This window comes from Hyla sarda, chromosome 5 (assembly GCF_029499605.1).
Source record: "Hyla sarda isolate aHylSar1 chromosome 5, aHylSar1.hap1, whole genome shotgun sequence".
NCBI classification, from domain to species: Eukaryota; Metazoa; Chordata; class Amphibia; order Anura; family Hylidae; genus Hyla; species Hyla sarda.
This window is the reverse complement of record NC_079193.1, coordinates 120,338,071-120,364,745: the sequence shown is the minus strand read 5'-3', so window position 1 is coordinate 120,364,745 and position 26,675 is coordinate 120,338,071. Positions and strand designations below refer to the sequence as shown.

Below are 26,675 nucleotides of genomic sequence, written 5' to 3'. Positions count from 1 at the left end.
TATTTGGATTTCTGTAGGGGATGTACTTGGCCCATGGGATCACCCCTGTAGTGATTGGGGGGTGCCCCATGGACTGACTCCATCCTCTATATTCACATCTTATTTTTACATTTTTACATTTATATTTTATTTTTATTTTCGGTTTTATTCATATTTCATATGTATTTTATTTTTTCCGCATACCTATCATTATTTTCAGTATTATTTTTTATATACATTCATTTCATTTTTAATTTCTATTTTATTTTTATTTTTATTTTTTATTTTTCGTTTTTATTTTTATTATTTATTTTTTACATTTTTATTTATTTTTATTATTTTTATTTTCATACATTTTATTTTATATTTCTTTGCATCATTTAATTTTATTTATGCGATTGGACTTCTCTTACACTCTTATAAATCTTTTTGTAATAATGTTCACTTTTACATTGTAACTGTGTGAAAGACATTTAATTATATATGTTTTTAATACCATAAGTAGCTCAGTCAGCTTCACCTATATTCATAATATTGTGATAGGTAATCTAAAACACATATTTTCCGTCTTAGACGGTATTCACATACACATACATCTATTTTTTGCTCTCTAGGTAATTCTTTTGATTATCCATTTCGTGTTTTTGATACCACTTGGAATTTTGTTGATTCATGGGATTTGTGCTCCTATAAATAGACAAACATTGTTAGTAACTATCATGACTACTGAGGAAAGGGTCGTATTTGAGAACCCTGAAACGCGTCTAGTCCTGTTCAATAGTCTTGTTCATTGGCACTTATGCTCTTTATGAACTCTATCTATTGTCCACGGAGCAAGCTAATCATACTGTGGATTTCCTACGCATTAGTCGATCCAGACTAGTGTCCGGTCCTGATCTTACCTGGCCAGCTCCGGCTCAGCTGACGTCACACGCCATCTACACGAGGCAAGTTCCATCTACCCAGCGTGTGGTCTCCGGCTTCTTCCAAGTCCAGTGGTGAAGAGATCGATATCATAAGTGCCTGCCAGCGCTTGGTCTCCTGGCAAGTATACCATCGGCGCCTGCCACCGCACGGTCTCCCGGCGAATTTACCATCGGCGCCTGCCAGCGCCACCAGCCTGTGACGACCACCACCGTGTAACATCTGGACCCTGAGAGTTAAAGCCACAGCACCATCTAAGACCGCTGACTGTGATATCTAGGCACAGGAACAACTATATTGCCTCAGCGAGAGCTGTCAAAGCCACACCATCCAGGACCGGTAACAAAGTATCCAATTTGATATACAATTGTCATACAAAAGGACACTTATATCGCATCTTTCTAATACTGCGAAAATATCAGATCAACATGTCCATATAGAGCTATTCCATATGCCAGTGCTATATTTTAATATTTGCATATTTTCACATTTTAAGATTGTCTAACCTTGTATATTTACTATATGTGTTTTTCTCCCATTGGCCCTGTGAGGAGTAATGCACTGTATTAGAATACATTTTAAATAAATAATTATTTTGAATTATTATTGGAGTACGACCCAGTCATCCATATTTTTTTATTTAATTAATTACACTACCTTGGAAGGTCCGGGCAATATTTTTTCTATACAGATTTGTAAATTACTTCTATTAAAAAATCTTAATCCTTCCAATAGTTATTAGCTTCTGAAGTCTTCTGTCTAACTGCTCAATGATGATGTCACGTCCCGGGAGCTATGCATGATGGAAGAATATCCCCATAGGAACTGCACAGCTCCCGGGACGTGAGTCATCAGAGAGCAGTTAGACAGAAAATAACTCAACTTCAGAAGCTAATAACTATTGGAAGGATTAAGATTTTTTAATAGAAGTAATTTACAAATCTGTTTAACTTTCCAGAGCCAGTTGATATATATAAAAAAAGTTTGGGCCTGGAATACCCCTTTAACCCCTTCATGACCCAGCCCATTTTCACCTTCATGACCTGGGCATTTTTTAAAAATCTGACCACTGTCACTTTAAACATTAATAACTTTGGAATGCTTTTACTTATCATTCTGATTCCGAGATTGTTTTTTCGTGACATATTCTACTTTATGTTATTGGTAAAATTTCACTGATATTTGCATCCTTTCTTGGTAAAAAATCTAAAAATTTCATGAAAATTTAGAAAATTTAGCATTTTTCTAACTTTGAAAGTCTCTGCTTGAAAGGAAAATGGATATTCCAAATAAATTACATATTGATTCACATATACAATATGTCTACTTTGTGTTTGCATAAAAAAATTGACAAGTTTTTACTTTTGAAAAACACCAGAGGGCTTCAAAGTTCCGCAGCAATTTTCCAATTTTTCTCAAGATTTTCAAAATCGTAATTTTTCAGGGCCCAGTTCTGGTTGGAAGTGGATTTTAAGGGTCTTCATATTAGAAATACCCCATAATTGACCCCATTATAAAAACTGCACCCCCCAAAGTATTCAAAATGACATTCAGTAAGTGTTTTAACCCTTTAGGTGTTTCACAGGAATAGCAGCAAAGTGAAGGAGAAAATTCTAAATCTTCATTTTTTACACTCGCATTTTCTTGTAGACCCAATTTTTGAATTTTTACAAGGGGGTAAAAGGAGAGAAATCACCCTAAAATTTGTAACCCAATTTCTCTCGAGTAAGGAAATACCTCATATGCGAATGTAAAGTGTTCGGCGGGCGCAGTAGAGGGCTCAGAAGGGAAGGAGCGACAATGGGATTTTGGAGAGTGAGTTTTTCTGAAAGGGTTTTTGGGAGGCATGTCCCATTTAGGAAGCCCCTATGGTGCCAGAACAGTGGACCCCCCACATGTGACCCCATTTTGGAAACTATATCCCTCATGGAATTTAATAAGGGGTGCAGTGAGCATTCACACCCCACTGGCGTTTGACAGATATTTGAAACAGTGGACTGTGCAAATCAAAAATTTTATTTTTCATTTTCACAGACCACTGTTCCAAAAATCTGTCATACACCAGTGGGGTGTAAATGCTCACTGCACCCCTTATTACATTCCGTGAGGGGTGTAGTTTCCAAAATGGGGTCACATATGGATATTTATTGTTTTGCGTTTGTCAGAACTGCTGTAACAATCAGCCACCCCTGTGCAAATCGCCTCAAATGTACATGGTGCACTCTCCCTTCTGAGCCTTGTTGTGCGCCCCCAGAGCACTTTGCGCCCACATATGGGGTATCTCCGTACTCAGGAGAAATTGCGTTACAAATTTAGAGGGTCTTTTTTCCCTTTTACCTCTTGTGAAAATGAAAAGTATAGGGCAACACCAGCATGTCAGTGTAAAAAAATTATTTTTTTACACTAACATGCTGGTGTAGACCCCAACTTCACCTTTTCATAAGGGGTTAAAGAAGAAAAAGCCCCCCAAAGTTTGTAAGGCAATTTCTCCCGAGTACGGCGATACCCCATATGTGTCCCAAAACTGTTGCCCTGAAATACGACAGGGCTCCAAAGTGAGAGAGCGCCATGCGCATTTGAGGCCTGAATTAGGGACTTGCATAGGGGTGGACATAGGGGTATTCTATGCCAATGATTCCCAAACAGGGTGCCTCCAGCTGTTGCAAAACTCCCAGCATGCCTGGACAGTCAATGGCTGTCCGCAAATACTGGGAGTTATTATTTTGCAACAGCTGGAGGCTCCGTTTTGGAAACAGTAGCGTACCAGACGTTTTTCATTTTTTGGGGGGAGGGGGGCTGTGTAGGGGTATGTGTATATGTAGTGTTTTTTACTTTTTATTTTAGGTTAGTGTTAGTGTAGTGTAGTGTTTTTAGGGTACAGTCACATGGGCAGAGGTTCACAGCAAGTTTGCCGCTGGAAGTTTGAGCTGCAGCGCAAAATTTGCGCCATCTCAAACTTGCAGCACTCACTGTAAACCTCCGCCCATGTGAGTGTACCCTGTACATTCACATTGGGGGGAGGGGGCAAACATCCAGCTGTTACAAACTCCGAGCATGCCCTTTGGCTGTCCGTGCATGCTGGGAGTTGTAGTTTTGCAACAGCTGGAGGAACACTGGTTTGGAAACACTAAGTTAAGTAATAAACTTTCAAGTGTTTTGCAACCAAACTTAGTGTTTCCAAACCAGTGTGCCTCCAGCTGTTGCAAAACTACAACTCCCAGCATGCATGGTCTGTCAGTGCATGCTGGGAGTTATAGTTTTGCAACAATTGCAACAGCTGGAGGCACTGAGGTAGGAAACGGACAATGTTTCCCAACTAGTGTGCCTCCAGTTGTTGCAAAACTACAACTCCCAGCATGCCCAGACTGCCCAGGCATGCTGGAAGTTGTAGTTCGGCAATATCTGAAGGATCAGATGTTGCCGAACTACAACTTCCAGCATGCTTGGGCAGTCTGGGCATGCTGGGAGTTGTAGTTTTGCAACATCTGGAGGTCCACAGTTTGGAGACCACTGTATAATGGTCTCCAATCTGTGCTCTTCCAGATGTTAGAGAACTACAACTCCCAGCATGCCTGGACAGACGGAGCATGCTGAGATTTGTAGTTTTGCAACATCTGGAAGAGCACAGATTGGAGACCATTATACAGTGGTCTCCAAACTGTGGGCCTCCAGATGTTGCAAAACTACAACTCCCAGCATGCCCAGAAAGCCAAATGCTGTCTGGGCATGCTCTCAGAGGCTTTACGGCGATCTCACTGCTGCCAATGAAGATGCCGCACTGCTGCTGCAAACTCACCGCCGGGACGCAGCGCAGCCGGGACCGCATGGAGGACGCCGGGACACCGCTCGGGACACCGCTCGGACGTGTAAGTGACGCCGGGGGACGGATCAGGGACACTTAGCAGAGCGGTGTGTGTCCCGATCCCCGTGATCGGGACTCACACACCGCGCTGCTAAGTATTTTCATAGCGAAACGCTGCTATCAGCTAGTCAGATTTGACCAGCTGATAGCAGCGATCGCTGGGGGGTGGGGTGGGGGATGAAACCCCCCGTGGTCGCATGGTAAGATGGCTGGCTATCAGTGATAGCCACCATCTTTCCGGGCGCTGCGGGATGCCGAGAGTAGCGGCAGTAATGTTCATGACGTACCTGTATGTCATGGGTCGGGAACACCTTGCCACCCATGACGTACAGGTATGTCATAGGTCGGGAAGGGGTTAAGGGGTTAAACCCGGTTTGGCCACTGACCTAAGGGTTGAAAAATAATGAGTAAGGCCCCTACATAATCCCAGCCGTATCCAGTCTGGCCCAAATAGTGGATTGGCATTAAAACAGGTGCCAACCTTGCCAACTATATACATTTTCAGTATTTTGAATAAGTGATGAATTTAAGGGGTTAAACACCATTGGGTCACTGAATTAGGGTAGAAACATAAAGAGTAAGGGCCCCTCCACAATACCCAAGTGTATCCATCCTGGCCCAAACAGTAGATTGGCATTAAAATAGGTGCCAACCTTGCCAACTATATACATTTTCTATATTTTGAATAAATAACTGAGGAACTTAAGGGGTTAAATGCCGTTGGGCCACTGAATTAAAGGAGATATCCAATAGTGAAAAATCTGAAAATAAGTACCTGCCACAGGTTAGACCTTGACTCCATGATGCCACCGACATACTGCACTGCACGGGCTGGGGATGATTTCTATATGTGAGGAGACATACTGCACTGTACGGGCTGGGGATGATTTCTATATGTGAGGAGACATACTGCACTGCAGGGGCTGGGGATGATTTCTAAATGTGAGGAGACATAATACACCGCAAGAGCTGGGGATGATTTCTATATGTGAGGAGACATATTACACTGCAGGGGCTGGGGATGATTTCTATATGTGAGGAGACATATTACACTGCACAGGCTGCGGATGATTCCTATATGTGAGGACACATATTACACTGCACGGGCTGCGGATGATTCCTATATGTGAGGAGACATATTACACTGCAGGGGCTAGGGATGATTTCTATATGTGAGGAGACATATTGCACTGCAGGGGCTAGGGATGATTTCTATATGTGAGGAGACATATTACACTGCACGGGCTGGGGATGATTTCTATATGTGAGGAGACATATTACACTGCAGGGGCTGGGGATGATTTCTACATGTGAGGAGACATATTACACTGCAGGGGCTGGGGATGATTTCTATATGTGAGGAGACATATTACACTGCAGGGGCTGGGGATGATTTCTATATGTGAGGAGACATATTACACTGCAGGGGCTGCGGATGATTCCTATATGTGAGGAGACATATTACACTGCAGGGGCTAGGGATGATTTCTATATGTGAGGAGACATATTGTACTGCAGGGGCTGGGGATGATTTCTATATGTGAGGAGACATATTACACTGCACGGGCTGGGGATGATTTCTATATGTGAGGAGACATATTGCACTGCAGGGGCTGGGGATGATTTCTATATGTGAGGAGACATATTACACTGCACGGGCTGGGGTTGATTTCTATATGTGAGGAGACATATTACACTGCAGGGGCTGGGGATGATTTCTATATGTGAGGAGACATATTACACTGCAGGGGCTGGGGATGATTTCTATATGTGAGGAGACATATTGCACTGCACGGGCTGGGGATGATTTCTATATGGGGGGAGACATAATACACTGCACGGGCTGGGGATGATTTCTATATGTGAGGAGACATATTACACTGCAGGGGCTGGGGATGATTTCTATATGTGAGGAGACATACTACACTGCAAGGGCTGGGGATGATTTCTATATGTGAGGAGACATATTACACTTCAGGGGCTGGGGATGATTTCTATATGTGAGGAGACATACTACACTGCAGGGGCTGGGGATGATTTCTATATGTGAGGAGACATATTACACTGCAGGGGCTGCGGATGATTCCTATATGTGAGGAGACATATTGCACTGCACAGGCTGGGGATGATTTCTATATGTGAGGACACATATTACACTGCACGGGCTGGGGATGATTTCTATATGTGAGGAGACATACTACACTGCAGGGGCTGGGGATGATTTCTATATGTGAGGAGACATATTACACTGCAGGGGCTGGGGATGATTTCTATATGTGAGGAGACATATTACACTGCAGGGGCTGGGGATGATTTCTATATGTGAGGAGACATATTACACTGCAGGGGCTGGGGATGATTTCTATATTTGAGGAGACATATTGCACTGCAGGGGCTGGGGATGATTTCTATATGTGAGGAGACATATTACACTGCAGGGGCTGCGGATGATTCCTATATGTGAGGAGACATATTACACTGCAGGGGCTAGGGATGATTTCTATATGTGAGGAGACATATTGCACTGCACGGGCTGGGGTTGATTTCTATATGTGAGGAGACATATTACACTGCAGGGGCAGCGGATGATTCCTATATGTGAGGAGACATATAGAAATCATCCCTAGCCCCTGGAGTGTAATATGTCTCCTCACATATAGAAATCCTCCCTAGCCCCTGGAGTGTAATATGTGAGGAGACATATTACACTTCAGGGGCTGGGGATGATTTCTATATGTGAGGAGACATACTACACTGCAGGGGCTGGGGATGATTTCTATATGTGAGGAGACATATTACACTGCAGGGGCTGCGGATGATTCCTATATGTGAGGAGACATATTGCACTGCACAGGCTGGGGATGATTTCTATATGTGAGGACACATATTACACTGCACGGGCTGGGGATGATTTCTATATGTGAGGAGACATACTACACTGCAGGGGCTGGGGATGATTTCTATATGCGAGGAGACATATTACACTGCAGGGGCTGGGGATGATTTCTATATGTGAGGAGACATATTACACTGCAGGGGCTGGGGATGATTTCTATATGTGAGGAGACATATTGCACTGCAGGGGCTGGGGATGATTTCTATATGTGAGGAGACATATTACACTGCACGGGCTGGGGATGATTTCTATATGTGAGGAGACATATTACACTGCAGGGGCTGCGGATGATTCCTATATGTGAGGAGACATATTACACTGCAGGGGCTAGGGATGATTTCTATATGTGAGGAGACATATTGCACTGCACGGGCTGGGGTTGATTTCTATATGTGAGGAGACATATTACACTGCAGGGGCTGCGGATGATTCCTATATGTGAGGAGACATATTACACTGCAGGGGCTAGGGATGATTTCTATATGTGAGGAGACATATTGCACTGCAGGGGCTGGGGATGATTTCTATATGTGAGGAGACATATTACACTGCACGGGCTGGGGATGATTTCTATATGTGAGGAGACATATTACACTGCAGGGGCTGCGGATGATTCCTATATGTGAGGAGACATATTACACTGCAGGGGCTAGGGATGATTTCTATATGTGAGGAGACATATTGCACTGCACGGGCTGGGGTTGATTTCTATATGTGAGGAGACATATTACACTCCAGGGGCTAGGGATGATTTCTATATGTGAGGAGACATATTGCACTGCACGGGCTGGGGATGATTTCTATATGGGGGGAGACATAATACACTGCACGGGCTGGGGATGATTTCTATATGTGAGGAGACATATTACACTGCAGGGGCTGGGGATGATTTCTATATGTGAGGAGACATACTACACTGCAGGGGCTGGGGATGATTTCTATATGTGAGGAGACATATTACACTGCAGGGGCTGGGGATGATTTCTATATGTGAGGAGACATATTACACTGCAGGGGCTGGGGATGATTTCTATATGTGAGGAGACATATTACACTTCAGGGGCTGGGGATGATTTCTATATGTGAGGAGACATACTACACTGCAGGGGCTGGGGATGATTTCTATATGTGAGGAGACATATTACACTGCAGGGGCTGTGGATGATTCCTATATGTGAGGAGACATATTACACTGCAGGGGCTAGGGATGATTTCTATATGTGAGGAGACATATTGCACTGCACGGGCTGGGGTTGATTTCTATATGTGAGGAGACATATTACACTGCAGGGGCAGCGGATGATTCCTATATGTGAGGAGACATATTACACTCCAGGGGCTAGGGATGATTTCTATATGTGAGGAGACATATTACACTTCAGGGGCTGGGGATGATTTCTATATGTGAGGAGACATACTACACTGCAGGGGCTGGGGATGATTTCTATATGTGAGGAGACATATTACACTGCAGGGGCTGCGGATGATTCCTATATGTGAGGAGACATATTGCACTGCACAGGCTGGGGATGATTTCTATATGTGAGGACACATATTACACTGCACGGGCTGGGGATGATTTCTATATGTGAGGAGACATACTACACTGCAGGGGCTGGGGATGATTTCTATATGTGAGGAGACATATTACACTGCAGGGGCTGGGGATGATTTCTATATGTGAGGAAACATATTACACTGCAGGGGCTGGGGATGATTTCTATATGTGAGGAGACATATTGCACTGCAGGGGCTGGGGATGATTTCTATATGTGAGGAGACATATTACACTGCACGGGCTGGGGATGATTTCTATATGTGAGGAGACATATTACACTGCAGGGGCTGCGGATGATTCCTATATGTGAGGAGACATATTACACTGCAGGGGCTAGGGATGATTTCTATATGTGAGGAGACATATTGCACTGCACGGGCTGGGGTTGATTTCTATATGTGAGGAGACATATTACACTGCAGGGGCAGCGGATGATTCCTATATGTGAGGAGACATATTACACTCCAGGGGCTAGGGATGATTTCTATATGTGAGGAGACATATTACACTGCAGGGGCTGGGGATGATTTCTAGATGTGAGGAGACATATTACACTGCAGGGGCTGGGGATGATTTCTATATGTGAGGAGACATATTACACTTCAGGGGCTGGGGATGATTTCTATATGTGAGGAGACATACTACACTGCAGGGGCTGGGGATGATTTCTATATGTGAGGAGACATATTACACTGCAGGGGCTGCGGATGATTCCTATATGTGAGGAGACATATTGCACTGCACAGGCTGGGGATGATTTCTATATGTGAGGACACATATTACACTGCACGGGCTGGGGATGATTTCTATATGTGAGGAGACATACTACACTGCAGGGGCTGGGGATGATTTCTATATGTGAGGAGACATATTACACTGCAGGGGCTGGGGATGATTTCTATATGTGAGGAGACATATTACACTGCAGGGGCTGGGGATGATTTCTATATGTGAGGAAACATATTACACTGCAGGGGCTGGGGATGATTTCTATATGTGAGGAGACATATTGCACTGCAGGGGCTGGGGATGATTTCTATATGTGAGGAGACATATTACACTGCACGGGCTGGGGATGATTTCTATATGGGGGGAGACATAATACACTGCACGGGCTGGGGATGATTTCTATATGTGAGGAGACATATTACACTGCAGGGGCTGGGGATGATTTCTATATGTGAGGAGACATACTACACTGCAGGGGCTGGGGATGATTTCTATATGTGAGGAGACATATTACACTGCAGGGGCTGGGGATGATTTCTATATGTGAGGAGACATATTACACTGCAGGGGCTGGGGATGATTTCTATATGTGAGGAGACATATTACACTTCAGGGGCTGGGGATGATTTCTATATGTGAGGAGACATACTACACTGCAGGGGCTGGGGATGATTTCTATATGTGAGGAGACATATTACACTGCAGGGGCTGCGGATGATTCCTATATGTGAGGAGACATATTGCACTGCACAGGCTGGGGATGATTTCTATATGTGAGGACACATATTACACTGCACGGGCTGGGGATGATTTCTATATGTGAGGAGACATACTACACTGCAGGGGCTGGGGATGATTTCTATATGTGAGGAGACATATTACACTGCAGGGGCTGGGGATGATTTCTATATGTGAGGAGACATATTACACTGCAGGGGCTGGGGATGATTTCTATATGTGAGGAGACATATTACACTGCAGGGGCTGGGGATGATTTCTATATGTGAGGAGACATATTGCACTGCAGGGGCTGGGGATGATTTCTATATGTGAGGACACATATTACACTGCACGGGCTGGGGATGATTTCTATATGTGAGGAGACATACTACACTGCAGGGGCTGGGGATGATTTCTATATGTGAGGAGACATATTACACTGCAGGGGCTGGGGATGATTTCTATATGTGAGGAGACATATTACACTGCACGGGCTGGGGATGATTTCTATATGTGAGGAGACATATTACACTGCAGGGGCTGGGGATGATTTCTATATGTGAGGAGACATACTACACTGCAGGGGCTGAGGATGATTTCTATATGTGAGGAGACATATTACACTGCAGGGGCTGGGGATGATTTCTATATGTGAGGAGACATATTACACTGCATGGGCTGGGGATGATTTCTATATGTGAGGAGACATATTACACTGCAGGGGCTGGGGATGATTTCTATATGTGAGGAGACATATTGCACTGCAGGGGCTGGGGATGATTTCTATATGTGAGGAGACATATTACACTGCACGGGCTGGGGATGATTTCTATATGTGAGGAGACATATTACACTGCAGGGGCTGCGGATGATTCCTATATGTGAGGAGACATATTACACTGCAGGGGCTAGGGATGATTTCTATATGTGAGGAGACATATTACACTGCACAAGCTGGGGATGATTTCTATATGTGAGGAGACATATTACACTGCAGGGGCTGGGGATGATTTCTATATGTGAGGAGACATACTACACTGCAGGGGCTGGGGATGATTTCTATATGTGAGGAGACATATTACACTGCAGGGGCTGGGGATGATTTCTATATGTGAGGAGACATATTACACTGCAGGGGCTGGGGATGATTTCTGTATGTGAGGAGACATATTACACTGCAGGGGCTGCGGATGATTCCTATATGTGAGGAGACATATTACACTGCAGGGGCTAGGGATGATTTCTATATGTGAGGAGACATATTACACTGCAGGGGCTGCGGATGATTCCTATATGTGAGGAGACATATTGCACTGCACAGGCTGGGGATGATTTCTATATGTGAGGACACATATTACACTGCACGGGCTGGGGATGATTTCTATATGTGAGGAGACATACTACACTGCAGGGGCTGGGGATGATTTCTATATGTGAGGAGACATATTACACTGCAGGGGCTGGGGATGATTTCTATATGTGAGGAGACATATTACACTGCAGGGGCTGGGGATGATTTCTATATGTGAGGAGACATATTACACTGCAGGGGCTGGGGATGATTTCTATATGTGAGGAGACATATTGCACTGCAGGGGCTGGGGATGATTTCTAGATGTGAGGAGACATATTACACTGCACGGGCTGGGGATGATTTCTATATGTGAGGAGACATATTACACTGCAGGGGCTGCGGATGATTCCTATATGTGAGGAGACATATTACACTGCAGGGGCTAGGGATGATTTCTATATGTGAGGAGATATATTGCACTGCACGGGCTGGGGATGATTTCTATATGTGAGGAGACATATTACACTGCACGGGCTGGGGATGATTTCTATATGTGAGGAGACATATTACACTGCAGGGGCTGGGGATGATTTCTATATGTGAGGAGACATACTACACTGCAGGGGCTGAGGATGATTTCTATATGTGAGGAGACATATTACACTGCAGGGGCTGGGGATGATTTCTATATGTGAGGAGACATATTACACTGCATGGGCTGGGGATGATTTCTATATGTGAGGAGACATATTACACTGCAGGGGCTGGGGATGATTTCTATATGTGAGGAGACATATTGCACTGCAGGGGCTGGGGATGATTTCTATATGTGAGGAGACATATTACACTGCACGGGCTGGGGATGATTTCTATATGTGAGGAGACATATTACACTGCAGGGGCTGCGGATGATTCCTATATGTGAGGAGACATATTACACTGCAGGGGCTAGGGATGATTTCTATATGTGAGGAGACATATTGCACTGCACGGGCTGGGGATGATTTCTATATGTGAGGAGACATATTACACTGCACAAGCTGGGGATGATTTCTATATGTGAGGAGACATATTACACTGCAGGGGCTGGGGATGATTTCTATATGTGAGGAGACATACTACACTGCAGGGGCTGGGGATGATTTCTATATGTGAGGAGACATATTACACTGCAGGGGCTGGGGATGATTTCTATATGTGAGGAGACATATTACACTGCAGGGGCTGGGGATGATTTCTGTATGTGAGGAGACATATTACACTGCAGGGGCTGCGGATGATTCCTATATGTGAGGAGACATATTGCACTGCACGGGCTGGGGATGATTTCTATATGTGAGGAGAAATATTACACTGCACGGGCTGGGGATGATTTCTATATGTGAGGAGACATATTACACTGCAGGGGCTGGGGATGATTTCTATATGTGAGGAGACATATTGCACTGCAGGGGCTGGGGATGATTTCTATATGTGAGGAGACATATTACACTGCAGGGGCTTGGGATGATTTCTATATGTGAGGAGACATATTACACTGCAGGGGCTGGGGATGATTTCCATATGTGAGGAGACATATTACACTGCAGGGGCTGGGGATGATTTCTATATGTGAGGAGACATATTACACTGCACGGGCTGGGGATGATTTCTATATGTGAGGAGACATATTACACTGCAGGGGCTGGGGATGATTTCTATATTTGAGGATACATATTACACTGCAGGGGCTGGGGATGATTTCTATATGTGAGGAGACATATTACACTGCAGGGGATGGTGGTGTATAGACTTCAGGGAATAAATATCATACTGGGGTGATTTCTATGTGTGAGGGGGGACGGGACTCTTGAATGACACATGCTGGGAGTTGTAGTCCCTGTTATGTGTGTGTATGCTAATGTTTCCCCACCAGGGAATGCTGGTAGTAGTAGTTTTGCAACATCTGGAGGCACCCTGGTTGGGAAACACTGGTGTAACATGATGTGTATGCTGAATAGGATAGAACAGTGGGGAGATTTATCAAAACCTGTGCAGAGGAAAACTTGCCCAATTGCCCATAGCAACCAATCAGATTGCTTCTTTCATTTTTCACAGGCCTTCATAAAAATGAAAGAAGCAAGCTGATTGGTTGCTATGGGCAACTGGGCAAGTTTTCCTCTGCACAGGTTTTGATAAATCTCCCCCAGTGTTTCCCAACCAGTGTGCCTCCAGCTGTTGCAAATCTACAACTCCCAGCATGCCCAAAGTCTGTCAGGGCATGCTGGGAGTTGTAGTTTTGCAACAGCTGGAGGCACACTGGTTTGGAAACACTAGCATACACACACACATTAAAGGACTACAACTCCCAGCATGTCATTCAGGAGATCCCCCCCTCAGACATATAAATCATCCCCAGTATGAGATTTATTCCCCTGCAGTCTATACATCCCCAGCCCATTATTATGTCTCCTCACACACGTCCTCCCTCCCCTCCCCCCCATAAAAACTTGAAACCTCCCCATGATAAGTTAGGTCCTGTGTAAACAGAGCTGGGAGGGGAGGGGCTGTGTCAGTCCTCATTCTCCCCCTCACACTTCTCCTGGCTTACAGCACGGCACCCACGTGACCAGGCTCAAGCAGGAGTGCTGTGATTGGTTCAATGTGTGAGTGCTGTGATTGGTGAGCACTCACATATTGAGAACTATGAGGAAAGGAATGACAAGCTGACCACAGGCTGTAGAAGAAGTGTAGGTCGAGATGCTGGATTATGCAGCGCTTCCTGTCTAGAGAGAAATCACTGAAAAAGGTACTTTCCGTTCCAGATGGGTTATGTGAGTATATTACAAAGTCATATAACTTTTTTTTTTTTTTTTCAAATTCAAAAAAGGTTTTATTGAAAGTGGTAAAAGAGGCATCACAAGCAATAGGTGAGTAACAGGATAAACAAACTTGTAAGAGAGAAAGGAGTCCGGTGGTCAAAGTCATATAACTTTTTAAACTGTTGCTAACTGTATAGAATTTTTCACCATTGGACTACTCCTTTAACCCCTTAAGGACCAAGGACGTACCGGTACGTCCTTGGTCCTGCTCTTCTGATATAACGCGGGGTTACACAGTAACCCCGCGTCATATCACGGCGGGCCCGGCGTCATAGTGAAGCCGGGACCCGCTTCTAATAGCGCGCAGCGCAGATCGCGGCGCCGCGCGCTATTAACCCTTTAGCCGCGCGCTCAGAGCTGAGCCGCGCGGCTAAAAGTGAAAGTGAAAGTTCCCGACTAGCTCAGTCGAGCTGTTCGGGATAGCCGCGGCTAATCGCGGCATCCCGAACAGCTGACAGGACAGCGGGAGGGCCCCTTCCTGCCTCCTCGCTGTCCGATCGCCGAATGACTGCTCAGTGCCTGAGATCCAGGCATGAGCAGTCATGTGGCAGAATCGTTGATCACTGGTTTCTTATGAGAAACCAGTGATCAACATAGAAGATCAGTGTGTGCAGTGTTATAGGTCCCTATGGGACCTATAACACTGCAAAAAAAAAAGTGAAAAAAAAAAAGTGAATAAAGATCATTTAACTCCTCCCCTATTAAAAGTTTGAATCACCCCCCTTTTCCAATAAAAAAAAAAACACAGTGTAAATAAAAATAAAAATAAACATATGTGGTATCACCGCGTGCAGAAATGTCCGAATTATAAAAATATATCATTAATTAAACCGCTCGGTCAATGGCGTGCGCGCAAAAAAATTCCAAAGTCCAAAATAGTGCATTTTTGGTCACTTTTTATATCATTTAAAAATGAATAAAAAGTGATCAATAAGTCCTATCAATGCAAAAATGGTACCGTTAAAAACTTCAGATCACGGCGCAAAAAATTAGCCCTCATACCGCCCCATACACGGAAAAATAAAGTTATAGGGGTCAGAAGATGACAATTTTAAACGTATTCATTTTCCTGCATGTAGTTATGATTTTTTCCAGAAGTCCGACAAAATCAAACCTATATAAGTAGGGTATCATTTTAATCGTATGGACCTACAGAATACATATCAGGTGTCATTTTTACCGAAAAATGTACTACGTAGAAACGGAAGCCCCCAAAAGTTACAAAATAGCGTTTTTTTTTTCAATTTTGTCGCACAATGATTTTTTTTCCCGCTTTACCATAGATTTTTGGGCAAAATGAATGAGGTCATTACAAAGTAGAATTGGTGGCGCAAAAAATAAGCCATCATATGGATTTTTAGGTGTAAATTTGAAAGAGTTATGATTTTTTAAAGGCAAGGAGCAAAAAACGAAAATGCAAAAACGGAAAAACCCCCGGTCCTTAAGGGGTTAAGGGTGGAAATGTAAAGAGTAAGGGCCCCTCCATAATACCCAACTGTACCCAGCCTGGCCCAAACAGTGGATTTGGGAAGAAATCAGGTGTTAACCCTGCCAACTATATACATTTTCTGCATTTTTAATAAGTAACTGGTGATTTCAAGGGGTTGAATGCTGTTGGGCCACTGACCTAAGGGATAAAAAATAAAGAGTAAGTGCCCCTCCATAAAATCCAACTGTATCCAGCCTGGTCCAAACAGTAGATTGGCAAGAAAACAGGTGCCAATCTTGCCAACTTTATACATTTTCTGCATTTTGTATAAGTAACTGGTGATTTCAAGGGGTTAAACGCTGTTGGGCCACTTACCTAAGGGTTGAAAAACAAAGAGTAAGGGCCCCTCCATAATACCCAACTGTATCTATCCTAGGGGCGGATCCAGATTCGAGTCTCGGGAGGGGCACTATTAGAGTATTTTGTGTTGGCGGACAGAAAATAAGATTAAATGTATGATACAGTCCTAACCTTGTTTAAGACTTTTTGGCCATGCTCACATATCAGAATAATAATCAAATATACCAATTGCCACAGAATGGGAAAGTGCTAAAGAAGTTTTTACCATTTAAAACTACAGCTCCCAGTATGAGCTAAGCAGTGGTAAGGTTTTGCTGGGAGTTGTTGTTTCACCCATCATTACTGCAGAACTTACAAGTGACTACAGCTCTGATGGGACACACACAGGAGGATACAGAATGATATCAGTGATTACAGGTGACGTCTTCTCTATAGTCTTTCCTTATCTAATTCAGATGTACATACCACCGGGACTTGTTCCAGCTAAATCTTCTCTCTGCAGAACTTGACGCTCAGACGTCTCCTCACTATGTCAGCGGATTCTGATCCTCTATATGAAAACAATAATTATTATTAACCTGCCAGACACTGTATTCTTCGAATATAATACTGGCACATACCTTCTGAATATAATTCTGACACACTGTATCCCCTGAATAAACAACACACTGTACCCTCTGAATATAATACCACGACACACCGTACCCTCTGAATATAATACTATCATACACTGCACCCTCTGAATATAATACTACCACACACTGCACCCTCTGAATATAATACTACCACACTCTGTGCCCTCTGAATATAATACTACCACACTGTGCCCTCTTAATTTAATACTACCACACACTGCACTCTCTGAATATAATACTACCACACACTGCACTCTCTGAATATAATACTACCACACACTGTGCCCTCTAAATTTAACCCCTTCAGGACGGAGCCCATTTTGGCCTTAAGGACCGGAGCGTTTTTTGCACATCTGACCACTGTCACTTTAAACATTAATAACTCTTGAATGCTTTTAGTTATCATTCTGATTCCGAGATTGTTTTTTCGTGACATATTCTACTTTAACATAGTGGTACATTTTTGTCGATACTTGCATCCTTTCTTGGTGAAAAATCCGTAAATTTGATGAAAAATTAGAAAATTTTGCATTTTTCTAACTTTGAAGCTTTCTGCTTGTAAGGAAAATGGATATTACGAATACATTTTTTTTTTTGGTTCACATATACAATATGTCTTCTTTATGTTTGCATCATAAAATTGACGTGTTTTTACTTTTGGAAGACACCAGAGGGCTTCAACGGTCAGCAGCAATTTTCCGATTTTTCACAAAATTTTCAAACTCAGTATTTTTCAGGGACCAGTTCAGGTTTGAAGTGGATTTGAAGGGTCTTCATATTAGAAATACCCCATAAATGACCCCATTATAAAAACTACACCCCCCAAAGTATTCAAAATGACATTCAGTCAGCGTTTTAACCCTTTAGGTGTTTCACACGAATAGCAGCAAAGTGAAGGAGAAAATTCACAATCTTCATTTTTTACACTTACATGTTCTTGTAGACCCAATTTTAGAATTTTTACAAGGGGTAAAAGGACAACATTTTTACTTGTATTTGTAGCCCAATTTCTCTTGAGTAAGCACATACCTCATATGTCTATGTAAAGTGTTCGGCGGGCGCAGTAGAGGGCTCAGAAGGGAAGGAGCGACAAGGGGATTTTGGAGAGTACGTTTTTCTGAAATGGTTTTTGGGGGGGCATGTTACCTTTAGGAAGCCCTTATGGTGCCAGAACAGCAAAAAAAAAAACATGGCATACCATTTTGGAAACTAGACCCCTCGGGGAATGTAACATGGGATAAAGTGAACCTTAATACCCCACAAGTGTTTCACGACTTTTGCAAATGTAAAAAAAAAAAAAAAATTTTTTTTACCTAAAATGCTTGTTTTCCCAAAAAATTTTTATTTTTAAAAAGGGTATTAGCAGAAAATACCCCTAAAAATTTGAAGCCCAATTTCTCCCGATTCAGAAAACACCCCATATGGGGGTGAAAAGTGCTCTGCTGGCGCACTACAGGTCTTGGAAGAGAAGGAGTCACATTTGGCTTTTTGAAAGCAAATTTTGCTCTGGGGGCATGCCGCATTTAGGAAGCCCCTATGGTGCCAGGACAGCAAAAAAAACCCCACATGGCATACCATTTTGGACACTAGACCCCTCGGGGAACGTAACAAGGGGTTAAGTGAACCTTTATACCCCACACGTGTTTCACGACTTTTGCATATGTAAAAAAAATTTTTTTTTTTACCTAAAATGCTTGTTTTCCCAAAAATTTTACATTTTTAAAAAGGGTAAAAGCAGAAAATACCCCCCAAAATTTTTAACACAATTTCTCCCGAGTACGGCGATACCCCATATGTGACCCTAAACTGTTGCCTTGAAATACAACAGGGCTCCAAAGTGAGAGCGCCATGCGCATTTGAGGCCTAAATTAGGGACTTGCATAGGGGTGGACATAGGGGTATTCTACGCCAGTGATTCCCAAACAGGGTGCCTCCAGCTGTTGAAAAACTCCCAGCATGCCTGGACAGTCAACGGCTGTCCGACAATACTGGGAGTTGTTTTGCAACAGCTGGAGGCTCCGTTCTGGAAACAGTGGCGTACCAGACGTTTTTCATTTTTATTGGGGAGGGGGGCTGTATAGGGGTATGTGTATACATAGTGTTTTTTACTTTTTATTTTATTTTTTGTGTTAGTGTAGTGTAGTGTAGTGTAGTGTTTTTAGGGTACAGTCACACGGGCGGGGGTTCACAGTAGTTTCTCGCTGGCAATTTGAGCTGCAGCAGAAAGTTTGCGGCAGCTCAAATTTGCAGCCAGATACTAACTGTAATCCTCCGCCCATGTGAGTGTACCCTGTACGTTTACATTGGGGGGGACATCCAGCTGTTGCATAACTACAACTCCCAGCATGCCCGTTGGCTGTCGGTGACTGCTGAGAGTTGCAGTTTTGCAACAACTGTAGGCACACTGGTTATGTATCACTGAGTTTGTGACCTAACTCAGTGTTTCACAACCAGTGTGCCTCCAGCTGTTGCAAAACTACAACTCCCAGCATGTACGGTGCATGGTGTACGGTGACTGCTGAGAGTTGTAGTTTGCAACAGCTGGAGGCACACCGGTCGTGAAACACTGAGTTAGGTAAAAAAAAACTCTGAGTTTCACAACCAGTGTGCCTTCAGCTGTTGCAAAACTACAACTCTCAGCAGTCACCGACAGCCAACGGGCATGCTGGGAGTTGTAGTTATGCAACCAGCAGATGCACCACTACAACTCCCAGCATGCACTTTAGCTGTTTGTGCAAGCTGGGAGTTGTAGTTATACAACAGCTGAAGGTACACTTTTCCATAGAAAGAATGTGCCTCCAGCTGTTGCAAAACCATAAGTCCCAGCATGCCCATAAGGGAATGCTGGGAGTTGTGGTGGTCTGCCTCCTGCTGTTGCATAACTACAGCTCCCAGCATGCCCTTTTTGCATGCTGGGAGCTGTTGCTAAGCAACAGCAGGAGGCTGTCACTCACCTCCAACGATCCAGACGCTGCAGGTCAGTCCCGCCGCCGCCGCTGCTCCTGGGGCCCCGATCCCAACATTAACGCCGGGGATCGGGGTCCCCAGCACCCGGGGTGCACGTCCCGCACCCGCTCACGTCCTCCAGAAGAGGGGCGGAGCGGGTGCGGGAGTGACACCCGCAGCAGGCGCCCTGATTGGTCGGCCGGTAATCCGGCCTACGAATCAGGGCGATCGTGAGGTGGCACCAGTGCCACCTCACCCCTGCAGGCTCTGGAGGCACCACACACTGCACTCTCTGAATATAATACTACCACACACTGTGCCCTCTAAATTTAATACTACCACACACTGCACTCTCTGAATATAATACTACCACACACTGCACTCTCTGAATATAACTGGCTGTGCAGTGCACTCTCTGAATAAAATACCCAAATGTATTGATGCCCATAAAAAAACGTACCACCCCAGAAATTCCTCATTATCTACAATATACTTCTGAAATGCAGAACACTCTGTGCCTTCACATATAGTAATAATGCCCCATCTTGTGCCCCTACATATAATAATTATGACCCGTCCTGTTCCCCCCCACATAATAATGCCCTGTGCCCCTAACATATATTGCCCCCTGTGCTGTGCCCTTCACATATAATTCCCCCGTTCTTTGCCCCTCACATATAATGCCCCCATCATGCGTCCCTCACATATAATGCCCCCATCATGCGTCCCTCACATATAATGCCCCCTGTGCTGTGCCCCTCACATATAATGTCCCCTGTGCTGTTCCCCTCACATATAATGCCCCCCGTGCTGTGCCCTTCACACATAATGCTCCTGTTATATGCCCCACACATATAATGCCCCCTGTGCTGTGCCCTTGACATATAATGCCCCCGTTCTTTGCCCCTCACATATAATGCCTCGATCATGCGCCCCTCATATATAATGCCCCCATCATGCACCCCTCACATATAATGGCCCCATCATGCACCCGTCACATAAAATGCCCCGTGCTGTGCCCTTCACATATAATGCCCCTGTTCTTTTCCCCTCACATATAATGCCCCCATCATGCGCCCCTCACATATAATGCCCCCTGTCCTGTCCCCTCAGGGGGCATTATATGTGAGGGGCACAGCACAGGAGGCATTATATGTTTGGGGCACATGACAGGAGCATTATATGTGTGGGGCACAGCACAGGGGGCATTATATGTGAGGGGCGCATGATGGTGCATTATATATGAGGGGCACAGGATGGGAGCATTATATATGAGGGGCGCATGATGGGGGCATTATATATGAGGGGCGCATGATGGGGCATTATATGTGAGGGGCACAGCACAGTGGGGAATTATATGTGTGGGGCACAGCACAGGGGGAATTATATGTGAGGGGCGCATGATGGCACATTATATATGTGGGGCACAGGATGGGGGCATTATATATGAGGGGCGCATGATGGGGGCATTATATATGAGGGGCGCATGATGGGGGCATTATATGTGAGGGGCACAGCACAGGGGGCATTATATGTGTGGGGCACAGCACAGGGGGAATTATATGTAAGGGGCGCATGATGGCGCATTATATATGAGGGGCACAGGATGGGAGCACTATATATGAGGGGAACATGATGGGGGCATTATATGTGTGGGGCACAGCACAGGGGGCATTATATGTGTGGGGCACAGAACAGGGGGAATTATATCATATAATGCTCCCTGTGCTGTGCCCCATACATATAATGCCCCCTGTGCTGTGCCCCTCACATATAATGCCCCCTGTGCTGTGCCCCTCACATATAATGCCCCCTTTGCTGTGCCCCTCACATATAATACCCCCTGTGCTGTGCCCCACACATAAAATACCCCCTGTGCTGTGCCCCCCACACATATAATTTATATGTGTGGGCACAGCACAGGGGGCATTATATGTGAGGGGCACAGCACAGGGGGCCCCCCTGTCATTTGCTCTTCACATATAGTGCCCCCAGTGCTTTGCCCTGCAGCCCCTCACATAAAAAATTCCCCTTTCTCCCCCCCCCCCCCAGTTTTTAAATCCCCCTCCCCCTCCTCCTGTACGATATAGTGCCCTTAACAGTGGCACATATTCTGTCCCCCATATCCCCTGGGCCCTGAGCATACTCTTAGTACTTACTGTATGCTGGCAGCGGGGACGGGATTTCCGGCCGCCGGCGCGATGATGTGACGTCATTGCGCCGGCCTGCAGTGGATCGCGACCCCGCAGCTCACACGCTGTGTACTCACAGCGTGTGACAGCCAAGGTTAGTGAATGGTGGAGCAGAAGCTTACAGCTTCGGCTCCACCATTCTAGGGGGGGGGGGGGCAGCAATCTCGGGGGGGGGGGGGGGGGGGCAATTGCCCCGTTGCCCCCCCCCTGGATCCGCCACTGATCTATCCTGCCCCAAATAGTGGATTGGCATTAAAACAGGTGCCAACCTTGCCAACTATATATATTTTCTACATTTTGAATAAGTAACTGAGGAATTTAAGGGGTTAAACGTCATCGGGCCACTGAATTAAGGATGGAAATATAGTTGTGATATCTGTTGATATGTACCACCCATTAATATAAAAATAAGTGGACTATAACAGCAGCGAGTAAACTCAGTACGTCACTCTAAGGTATATAAAAAGAATAACAAAAATAACAGTATATATATATATATATATATATATATATATATATATCTTGGAATTGGCATTCAAGGACACCCACACAATAAAATTAATTAAAGTACCTAGGTCAAATGACTAAAAATGCATGATGTCGTATAAGAATCTGCACCTAATTTGCACCAAATGGAAGGAAAACTATATTTATATTAAATAACTATATTAAAAAATGTATTAAAAAATGTTAACGTGGTAGTGATATGGAATTGGCATCAAATGTAAGTGTGTATAATACTCTAAATAAATTAGAGCTTAGAAAAGTTTTTTTTTTTTAAATCATCTGGTGTCAGAAAGTTAAACAAATTTGTAAATCACTTCTATTAAAAAATCTTAATCCTTCCAGTACTTATTAGCTGCTGAATACTACAGCACAAATTATTTTATTTTTGAAACACAGAGCTGTCTGCTGACATCTCTGTCCATTTTAGGAACTGTTCAGAGCAGCAAATGTTTGCTATGGGGATTTTCTCCTACTCTGGACATTTCCTAAAATGGACAGAGATGTCAGCAGAGAGCACTGTGCTCATGATGTCAGCAGACAGCTCTGTGTTTCAAACGGAAAATAATTTCCACTGTAGTATTCAGCAGCTAATAAGTACTGGAAGGATTAAGATTTTTTAATAGAAGTAATTTACAAATCTGTTTAACCTTCTGGCACCAGTTGATTAAAAAAAAAAGTTTTTCGCTGGAGTACCCCTTTAACCCCTTAAGGACGCAGGACGTAAATGTACGTCCTGGTGCGGTGGTACTTAACGCACCAGGACGTACATTTACGTCCTGTGCATAACCGCTCGGCTGCCCGTGTCATGCGCGGCTGATCCCGGCTGCTGATCGCAGCCAGGGACCCGCCGGCAATGGCCGACGCCCGCGATCTCGCGGGCGTCCACCATTAACCCCTCAGGTGCCGGGATCAATACAGATCCCGGCATCTGCGGCAGTGCGCAATTTGAATGAATGATCGGATCGCCCGCAGCGCTGCTGCGGGGATCCGATCATTCAGGACGCCGCACGGAGGTCCCCTCTCCTTCCTCCTTCCGGCTCCCGGCGTCTCCTGCTCTGGTCTGTGATCGAGCAGACCAGAGCAGAAGATGACCGATAACACTGATCTGTTCTATGTCCTATACATAGAACAGATCAGTATTAGCAATCATGGTATTGCTATGAATAGTCCCCTATGGGGACTATTCAAGTTTAAAAAAAAATGTTAAAAAATGTAAAAGTAAAAAAAAAGTGAAAAATCCCCTCCCCCAATAAAAAGTAAAACGTCCGTTTTTTCCTATTTTACCCCCAAAAAGCGTATTTTTTTTTTTATAGACATATTTGGTATTGTCGCGTGCGTAAATGTCTGAACTATTAAAATAAAATGTTAATGATCCCGTACGGTGAACGGCGTGAACGAAAAAAAAAAAAAAAAGTCCAAAATTCCTACTTTTTTAATACATTTTATAAAAAAAAATTATAACAAATTTATTAAAAGTTTTTTATATAAAATGTGGTATATAAAAAAAGTACAGATCATGGGGCAAAAAATGAGCCCCCATACCGCCGCTTATACGGAAAAATTAAAAAGTTAGAGGTCATCAAAATAAAGGGATTACAAACGTACTAATTTGGTTAAAAAGTTTGTGATTTTTTTTAAGCGCAACAATAATAGAAAAGTAGGTAATAATGGGTATCATTTTAATCGTATTGACCCTCAGAATAAAGAACACACGTCATTTTTACCATAAATTGTACGGCATGAAAACGAAACCTTCCAAAATTAGCAAAATTGCGTTTTTCGTTTTAATTTCCCCACAAAAATAGTGTTTTTTGGTTGCGCCATACATTTTATGATATAATGAGTTATGTCATTACAAAGGACAACTGGTTGCGCAAAAAACAAGCCCTCATACTAGTCTGTGGATGAAAATATAAAAGAGTTATGATTTTTAGAAGGCGAGGAGGAAAAAATGAAAACGTAAAAATTAAATTGTCTGAGTCCTTAAGGCCAAAATGGGTCCTTAAGGGGTTAAAGTAGCGTATAATGCTCTAGATGAATTAGAGCTTAAAGTAATGTGTTAATTACTCTAGATGGATTGGGGCTCTGAAATGCATATATATATATATATATATATATATATATATATATATATATATTTATATATATTATGAAAAAGGGGAAAATTATGTGTCCATAATCAAAGTTAAGCAAGAATGGTCTCCAAAATTTTGTTAAGGCCAGAGGGCTGTAGCGAGCCACACATAACCCCTTAAGGACCGGGGGCTTTTCCGTTTTTGCATTTTCGTTTTTTGCTCCTTGCCTTTAAAAAATCATAACTCTTTCAATTTTGCACCTAAAAATCCATATGATGGCTTATTTTTGGCGCCACCAATTCTACTTTGTAATGATGTCAGTCATTTTGCCCAAAAAATTACGGTGAAACGGAAAAAAAAATCATTGTGCGACAAAATTGAAAAAAAAAAAACTGTAACTTTTGGGTAAAAATGACACCTTATCTTTATTCTGTAGGATTAAAATGATACCCTACTTATATAGGTTTGCTTTTGTCGTACTTCTGGAAAAAATCATAACTACATGCAGGAAAATTAATACGTTTAAAATTGTCATCTTCTGACCCCTATAACTTTTTTATTTTTCCGTGTATGGGTTACTTTTTCATTGTGCAGGCTGGAGGGGGCGTGTCAGTCTGTCTCCCTCACAGGAGCAAGCCTGTGCAGTCAGCCAATCAGTACTCTCTACTCTTTAACACTTTCCTCTCTGGTTTTATGTTGTGTCATGTGTCAGAGGAAGATACTTGGAGCTTGCCTGCAGTAATCAGAAGACATTATGGTGAATTCATAACAGGATAAAATGTATAAATATAAGAATAGATCTTTATAAAATTAGTGCAAGGATTTTTTAGATAAAAGTACAGCATTTTTATGAATTAATGTTCGGTTTTATCTTCTCCTAGTAAAGCTAGATGCTAATCAGCATAGCTCTCACTATGTGTGTCATTCATCTTTCACAGACTCCTGAATGTCTGATCAACTTCTTTGTCATTCAGGAGTCCGAGAAAGCTTTGACTATTTCAGCATGCTGGGAGTTGTAGTTTAGTAACAACTGAAGCTGCAATGTTTGTAAATAACTGTGTTAGAGCAGTGTTGCCTCCAGCTGTTTTAAAACTACAGCTCCCAGCATGTCCACACATCCTTTATCTGTAGTTTTGCATACACAATAGAAATCTCCTATACTGGATACCGGAATGCTTTACAGCCAGTATCCAGTATGCTGTAAAATCTAGACTAGTCTGTCTGGCTAAAAGACAGGCGACCCCTAGTGGTGACTATTTTGAGCTTGAATTTCAGGTGAAAATATCAGAAGATATCACAACTGTCTATAAATGTTTAATATAAACTGGCTGTTTAAGTATACTTTTTTACAGCACATAGGGGCAGCTCATTTTTGGTCTGATCCACATCTTATATGTACCACTCTTTTACATTTCTACATACAGTCTGGTAAATTAGAATATTACCCTCGTTCACCCTGTCCCATTATATAAACCCTGTTCACCCTGTCCTCAACACCTCAGGCATTGTCAATTAGTTGCTTTCTCTATGCCCCCACTCTGATCAGCCCGTACTATTAATATATGGGTGCAGCTAATCTATTGTCCCTAGCTAGCATTGTTTTTGCACTGCAGCATCTCCCCCCCATAAACCATGCGATGCCGCTCTGTCTGGAGCGCTGACTCGCATCAAAATTATATACTCGTACTTTAACATTAACCCAGTGATA

General features: G+C 43.6%; 1 long non-coding RNA gene across 1 annotated transcript in view; it reads left to right on the top strand.

Moving 5' to 3' along the window:
- The first annotated feature begins 14,654 nt into the window (after positions 1-14,654).
- LOC130273423 (uncharacterized) overlaps positions 14,655-26,675 on the top strand; it is an 83,574-nt gene continuing 71,553 nt past the window's right edge. Inside the window, exons 1-2 of the long non-coding RNA XR_008843989.1 lie at positions 14,655-14,750; positions 14,832-14,871. This is a non-coding gene — a long non-coding RNA (uncharacterized LOC130273423). The remainder of the gene's footprint in view (positions 14,751-14,831; positions 14,872-26,675) is intronic.